We start from the raw sequence: 8,312 nt of genomic DNA on the forward strand, positions 1-8,312 counted from the left end.
AGAAGCAGGTACCCACGTGCCATCTCCTCATTTAGCAAAAAAATATAAACATAACTTCTTTAAACAATAAAATCTAATTTACGAACATTTCTGAAAATGGATATATAGCTTTTAGGAATGAAACTGTTCTTATGTTTCCCCATCTGAGCTCAGAGTAGATGAGAGATGTAATGTTTGTCTCTGTTGTGTTGAAGCCCAATCAAGCAGGAGAAACCAGCCTCCCCTGTACCCAGCTGTGTGTCCATGAAGAGTGACTGGTCTATGGAACAACCTATAGAGTTTAGAGAGGGAGACTTTTCTACTGAACAAAGGTAGGAAGAACTCATGGGTCATGGTCAGTGAGTTAAACAACACTGTCTCTAGTCATTTCTCCTCTCCCATTTTCCCATTTATTGTTGTTGTTTTCATAATCCATAGGCTAATCCTTTTGTCCATTTTCATAGTCCTAAAACAATATTAAACAAACACAACATTCCCTCCCTGTGTGTGTGTGTGTGTGTGTGTGTGTGTGTGTGTGTGTGTGTGTGTGTGTGTGTGTGTGTGTGTGTGTGTGTGTGTGTGTGTGTGTGTGTGTGTGTGTGTGTGTGTGCACCCTGGATGAGGAGATGTAATCTCATGTTTTGTCCACAGAAACCAACAGCAGAGATCAGAGATTCTCCGTAGTCAGTCTTCCCAGAGTCATCAAACAGACCTGGCCTCCATATTCAGTGTATGTGGTCCTGTTATGTACATTTGTTTTTGTTTACCTCAAGCAAAGTTGATCTGTCAATCATTAATTAATGTGTTAATGAGAAACATTTATTCTCTTGCTTAACTTATTTACGTTATTTATTTCAGTTGCTTGAAGAGAAAATTATGAAATTTGTGAAGAACGAGCTGAAGATGTTCAAGAGGATTCTTAGTCCAGAACTCCCAGAAGGCTTTGAGAGTCAGAAGCAGGAAGTGGTGGATGCTGAAGATGAGAAGCAGGAGAGCAGTGCCAGAGAGGGGGCTCTGAAGATCACACTGCACGTCCTGAGGAAAATGAACCAGAAGGAGCTTGCTGACACACTGGAGAAATGTAAGAGCTGTCTGCCTCATGTTGAATGGTGTTTTATAACATTTAAAAGCTGTAGCTAAAGTACAGCTAAAGTAGCTGTGTAACTCAATGATATTGTAGCAGCCTTAACACAACACCTAGTGACCTCAAGTAGCAGCAGGAATGTGTTGTGGTGATTAATTTAGAGAGAGAGAGACAACATTAATAATACCATCAATAACACCAATAATAATATAATCAGTCACACCAGTCTGTAATGCATTATGAAAACATTTACACATTTATACAGTCAGTTAAGAGAATAAATTATTATAATGTAAAACTTTATAACAGTCCTTCAATACTGTAGGCATTAAAACAGACGTAATATTAATATCCTCTGTGTTATTTCTAGATTCAGATGAGCTTGCTGTGATTTGCCAACGTGAACTCAAATCTAATCTAAAGAAGAAGTTTCAATGTGTATTTGAGGGGATCGCTAAACAAGGAAACCCAACACTTCTCAATAAGATCTACACAGAGCTCTACATCACAGAGGGTGGAACAGGAGAGGTCAATAATGAACATGAGCTGAGACAGATTGAGACAACAACCAGGAAACAAGCAAGACCAGAGACTGCAATCAAATGTAACGACATCTTCAAACCCTTAACTGGACAAGACAAACCTATCAGAACTGTGCTGACAAAGGGAGTCGCTGGCATTGGAAAAACAGTCTCTGTGCAGAAGTTCATTCTGGACTGGGCTGAAGGAAAAGCAAATCAGGATGTCCAATTTGTATTTTCATTCCCTTTCCGGGAGCTGAATTTGATGAAAGAGGACAAACACACTTTCATTGAACTTCTTAATCACTTCTCAATGGAAACCAAAGAATCAAGAATCTCCAAATACGACAAGTACAAAGTTCTGTTCATCTTTGATGGTCTGGATGAGTGCCGACTGCCCCTAGACTTCCAGAAGAACAAGATCTGTTGTGACGTCACAGAGTCAACCTCAGTGGATGTTCTGCTGACAAATCTCATCAAGGGAAATCTGCTTCCCTCTGCTCTCCTCTGGATAACTACCCGACCTGCAGCAGCCAATAAGATCCCTTCAGTGTGTGTTGACCAGGTAACAGAGGTACGAGGGTTCAATGACCCACAGAAGGAGGAGTACTTCAGGAAGAGATTCAGTGATGAGGACCTGGCCAGCAGAATCATCTCACACATAAAGACATCAAGGAGCCTCCACATCATGTGCCACATTCCAGTCTTCTGTTGTATTTCTGCAATAGTCCTTGAACACATGCTGGAACATAAGAGAGAAGAGATGCCCAAGACTCTGACTGAGATGTACACACACCTTGTGGTGTTTCATACCAAACAGAATAATGACAAGTATGTTGGGAAAGAAGAGACAGGTCCACACTGGAATAAAGAGAGCATTCTGTCACTGGGAAAACTGGCTTTTCAACAGCTTGTGAATGGCAATCTGATTTTCTATGAAGAAGACCTGAAAGAGGCTGGCATTGATGTAAATGAAGCCTCAGTGTACTCAGGATTGTGCACACAGCTCTTTAAAGAGGAATGTGGGCTGTACCAGGACACGGTGTACTGCTTTGTTCATCTGAGCATTCAGGAGTTTCTGGCTGCTGTATATGTGTTCCTCACATTCATCAACAACAATGAGAATCGAATGGCCAAACCTCAGTCAAAGTCCAGGAACTTTTCTGTGAGGATCAAACAAAGGTGTAAAGTTACTTTCTACAAGAGTGCTGTGGATAAAGCCTTACAAAGTGAGACGGGAAACCTGGACCTTTTCCTCCGCTTCCTTCTGGGCCTCTCACTGGAGTCCAATCAGAAGCACTTACAAGGTCTACTGACAAAGACAAGAAGCAGCTCAAAGACCCATGATAAAACAGTCAAGTACATCAAGAAGAAGATCAGGGAGAATCCCTCTCCAGAGAGGTGCATCAATCTGTTCCACTGTCTGAATGAACTGAATGACCATTCTCTAGTGGAGGAGATCCAAAGCTACCTGAGATCTGGAAGTCTCTCAAAACCCAAACTGTCACCTGCACAGTGGTCAGCTCTGGTCTTTGTGTTGCTGACTTCAGAAAAGGAGCTGGATGTGTTTGACCTGAAGAAATACTCCAGATCAGAGGAAGGTCTTCTGAGGCTGCTGCCAGTGGTCAAAGCCTCTAGAGCTGCTCTGTGAGTAAATAAAATGACATATAAGAACTAATCATCAGGAAGAAATATTCAGTTTAGAGAAAAATATGTATTATAATATGTATATAATTTTATATTGAAAAACATATTGAATAAATGCATTGGTGTTCACATTAATATAACAATATGACCATACAATTCTAGGAGAGGGAAGATGAATCTATATGTTGTTTGGGACAATTAACTAAATGCATCTGCCATTGTCCTTCTACACTACTGGTGTTAAATTAACAGTGTGTTTGTGAAGTCATGATGATCTCTTTGTCAGGCTGTCAGGCTGTGGAGTCACAGAGGAAGGCTGTGCTTCTCTGGTCTCAGCTCTGGAGTCAAACCCCTCACACCTGAGAGAGCTGGATCTGAGTAACAATGACCTGAAGGATTCAGGAGTGGAGCTGCTCTCTGCTGGACTGGGGAATCCCCACTGTAAACTGGAGACTCTGAGGTCAGTATTCCTGTAGTTGGTCAACAAGTGAGAACTGTTCACCAGATCCACATGTGTTTACCAGACACACATAGTCCACACCATATGTGTTTGGACAGTGAAGCTTACAGTTTTATTTTGGTGTTATGCTCCAGCATTTTGGATTTGAGATAGAATGTTTCATATTAGGTGACAGTACAGAATGTCACCTTTTATTTGAGGTTAATGGTGAGAGGTTAGCATGTTTTGTTGTAGCCTCTGTTATTGGTAATGGTGAGAGGTTAGCATGTTTTGTTGTAGCCTCTGTTATTGGTAATGGTGAGAGGTTAGCATGTTTTGTTGTAGCCTCTGTTATTGGTAATGGTGAGAGGTTAGCATGTTTTGTTGTAGCCTCTGTTATTGGTAATGGTGAGAGGTTAGCATGTTTTGTTGTAGCCTCTGTTATTGGTAATAGTGAGAGGTTAGCATGTTTTGTTGTATCCTCTGTTATTGGTAATACTGAGAGGTTAGCATGTTTTGTTCTAGACTCTGTTATTGGTAATGGTGAGAGGTTAGCATGTTTTGTTGTAGTCTCTGTTATTGGTAATGGTGAGAGGTTAGCATGTTTTGTTGTATCCTCTGTTATTGGTAATGGTGAGAGGTTAGCATGTTTTGTTGTATCCTCTGTTATTGGTAATGCTGAGAGGTTAGCATGTTTTGTTGTAGCCTCTGTAACTCTCTCACTCATTATTGTTCATGATTCATTCATGATCTTTCCCAATCATGGCATCACAGGCTTGATGTAGTCATTGCGTTCAAAGAATATGGGACCAACTACTATACTTTTAACTACTTTAATACCCTATGAGTGAATTGGTCAGAATACTTATGACTTCTTCAAATGGGGGGACTAGATACATAAAGTGCTTTCATTTCTAAATGGTGAAATAGATATATATTAAGATCCCATCAAATAAAAGGTGACATTATATACTGTCACCTCATATGAAATATTAGATCTGAAATCCACAATGCTGGAGTATAGAGCCACATTTAAAATGTTAGCTTCACTGTCAAAATAGATATGGTGTGGACTGTATACTCAATACAATCTAAATCTGATACCTCACTGTCTGTCTTTTGACTGATACTGCTTTTTAAACTGGTCTGGTCAGTCTACTCAAATATTTGTACTATACATGCTTCTCTCAGGCAATACTTGATAATTTGTCATTTCTAATAATGAAACATCCATTTATGAATAGATATGGCAGGTTTCAGGACATTGATATATCTGATAATGTTGATAAAATATACTGCCATTATTTTCACCACCAAAGAATAGCAGTGTGATTTTAATATGATTTGACTCTTTGCAGGCTGTCAGGCTGTCTAGTCACAGAGGAAGGCTGTGCTTCTCTGGTCTCAGCTCTGAGGTCAAACCCCTCACACCTGAGAGAGCTGGACCTGAGCTACAATCACCCAGGAGACTCAGGAGTCAGACTGCTCTCTGCTGGACTGGAGGATCCACACTGCAGACTGGAGAATCTCAAGTATGTAGAGGGTTTATGTCAATGTTCATATCAGACATGTTTGACTTATCAGGCTAGTTAAGACAAACATTCTGACCACCATTTGGACAAAGTTATATGCTTACTGTGTGTGTGTCCTGTGTGTGTGTGTCCTCTCAAACACAGACTGGACACACTGGACACACACACTCACACACACATGCTGGAAACACACACGCACTCTGGACACACACACACACTGGACACACTGGAAACACACACACCCTGGACACACACACACACACACACACACACACACACACACACACACACACACACACACACACACACACACACACACACACACACACACACACACACACACACAAAGGACAAAAGCTGTTGCCCAATACCTTGCACAGCAGTCGTTTCACCACAGGAAGCTGGGGTTGTTACAGTTAATGAACTGGATATTCTATGTTCATTATCACATATCAATCACACTTACAAAAGGGTTCATTGATCAATATGTTGAAAAACATATTGAATAAATGCATTGATGTATAACATTATGACCATACAACTCTAGGAGACGAAAGATGAATCTATATGTTGTTTGAGAATAAACCAAATGCATCTGCCATTGTCCTTCTACACTACTGGTGTTAAATGAACAGTGTGTTTGTGAAGTCATGATGATCTCTTTGTCAGGCTGACAGGCTGTCTAGTCACAGAGGAAGGCTGTGCTTCTCTGGTCTCAGCTCTGAGGTCAAACCCCTCACACCTGATAGAGCTGGACCTGAGTAACAATGACCTGAAGGATTCAGGAGTGAAGCTGCTCTCTGCTGGACTGGGGAATCCCCACTGTAAACTGGAGACTCTGAGGTCAGTATTCCTGTAGTTGGTCAACAAGTGATAACTGTTCACCAGATCCACATGTGTTTACCAGACACACATAGTCCACACCATATGTGTTTGGACAGTGAAGCTTACAGTTTTAAATGTGGTGCTATGCTCCAGCATTTTGGATTTGAGATTTAATGTTTCATATTAGGTGACAGTACAGAATGTCACCTTTTATTTGAGGGAATTCAATCATATATTTTACCGTTTAGATATGAATAGTGAATAATGATGAATAACAAAGTAATAGAGGCACAAATATTAGTATAAATGCTAATCTCCCCTGTTATTGGTAATGGTGAGAGGTTAATATGTTTTGTTGTAGTCTCTGTTATTGGTAATGGTGAGAGGTTGGCATGTTTTGTTGTAGCCTCTGTTATTGGTAATGGTGAGAGGTTAGCATGTTTTGTTGTAGCCTCTGTTATTGGTAATGGTGAGAGGTTAGCATGTTTTGTTGTAGCCTCTGTTATTGGTAATGGTGAGAGGTTAGCATGTTTTGTTGTAGCCTCTGTTATTGGTAATGGTAAGAGGTTAGTATGTTTTGTTGTAGCCTCTGTTATTGGTAATGGTGAGAGGTTAGCATGTTTTGTTGTAGCCTCTGTTATTGGTAATGGTGAGAGGTTAGCATGTTTTGTTGTAGTCTCTGTTATTGGTAATGGTGAGAGGTTAGCATGTTTTGTTGTAGCCTCTGTTATTGGTAATGGTGAGAGGTTTGCATGTTTTGTTGTAGCCTCTGTTATTGGTAATGGTGAGAGGTTAGCATTTTTGTTGTAGCCTCTGTTATTGGTAATGGTGAGAGGTTAGCATGTTTTGTTGTATCCTCTGTTATTAGTAATGGTGAGAGGTTAGCATGTTTTGTTGTAGTCTCTGTTATTGGTAATGGTGAGAGGTTAGCATGTTTTGTTGTAGTCTCTGTTATTGGTAATGGTGAGAGGTTAGCATGTTTTGTTGTAGTCTCTGTTATTGGTAATGGTGAGAGGTTAGCATGTTTTGTTGTAGCCTCTGTTATTGGTAATGGTGAGAGGTTAGCATGTTTTGTTGTAGCCTCTGTTATTGGTAATGGTGAGAGGTTAGCATGTTTTGTTGTAGTGTCTGTTATTGGTAATGCTGAGAGGTTAGCATGTTTTGTTGTAGTCTCTGTTATTGGTAATGGTGAGAGGTTAGCATGTTTTGTTGTAGCCTCTGTTATTGGTAATGCTGAGAGGTTAGCATGTTTTGTTGTATCCTCTGTTATTGGTAATGGTGAGAGGTTAGTATGTTTTGTTGTAGCCTCTGTTATTGGTAATGGTGAGAGGTTAGCATGTTTTGTTGTAGCCTCTGTTATTGGTAATGCTGAGAGGTTAGTATGTTTTGTTGTAGCCTCTGTTATTGGTAATGGTGAGAGGTTAGCATGTTTTGTTGTAGCCTCTGTTATTGGTAATGGTGAGTGGTTAGCATGTTTTGTTGTAGCCTCTGTTATTGGTAATGGTGAGAGGTTAGCATGTTTTGTTGTAGCCTGTGTTATCGGTAATGGTGAGAGGTTAGCATGTTTTGTTGTAGTCTCTGTTATTGGTAATGGTGAGAGGTTAGCATGTTTTGTTGTAGCCTGTGTTATCGGTAATGGTGAGAGGTTAGCATGTTTTGTTGTAGTCTCTGTTATTGGTAATGGTGAGAGGTTTGCATGTTTTGTTGTAGCCTCTGTTATTGGTAATGGTGAGAGGTTAGCATTTTTGTTGTAGCCTCTGTTATTGGTAATGGTGAGAGGTTAGCATGTTTTGTTGTATCCTCTGTTATTAGTAATGGTGAGAGGTTAGCATGTTTTGTTGTAGTCTCTGTTATTGGTAATGGTGAGAGGTTAGCATGTTTTGTTGTAGTCTCTGTTATCGGTAATGGTGAGAGGTTAGCATGTTTTGTTGTAGTCTCTGTTATTGGTAATGGTGAGAGGTTAGCATGTTTTGTTGTAGCCTCTGTTATTGGTAATGGTGAGAGGTTAGCATGTTTTGTTGTAGCCTCTGTTATTGGTAATGGTGAGAGGTTAGCATGTTTTGTTGTAGTGTCTGTTATTGGTAATGCTGAGAGGTTAGCATGTTTTGTTGTAGTCTCTGTTATTGGTAATGGTGAGAGGTTAGCATGTTTTGTTGTAGCCTCTGTTATTGGTAATGCTGAGAGGTTAGCATGTTTTGTTGTATCCTCTGTTATTGGTAATGGTGAGAGGTTAGTATGTTTTGTTGTAGCCTCTGTTATTGGTAATGGTGAGAGGTTAGCATGTT

General features: G+C 40.2%; 1 long non-coding RNA gene across 1 annotated transcript; it reads left to right on the top strand.

Moving 5' to 3' along the window:
* Nucleotides 1-259: 259 nt before the first annotated feature.
* LOC120039127 lies at nt 260-887 on the top strand. The gene is made up of 3 exons (XR_005475303.1): nt 260-311; nt 631-709; nt 838-887. It is a non-coding gene; the product is annotated as an uncharacterized LOC120039127 (long non-coding RNA).
* Nucleotides 888-8,312: the final 7,425 nt, after the last annotated feature.

This window comes from Salvelinus namaycush, unplaced genomic scaffold (genome assembly GCF_016432855.1).
Source record: "Salvelinus namaycush isolate Seneca unplaced genomic scaffold, SaNama_1.0 Scaffold2555, whole genome shotgun sequence".
Taxonomy (NCBI): domain Eukaryota; kingdom Metazoa; phylum Chordata; class Actinopteri; order Salmoniformes; family Salmonidae; genus Salvelinus; species Salvelinus namaycush.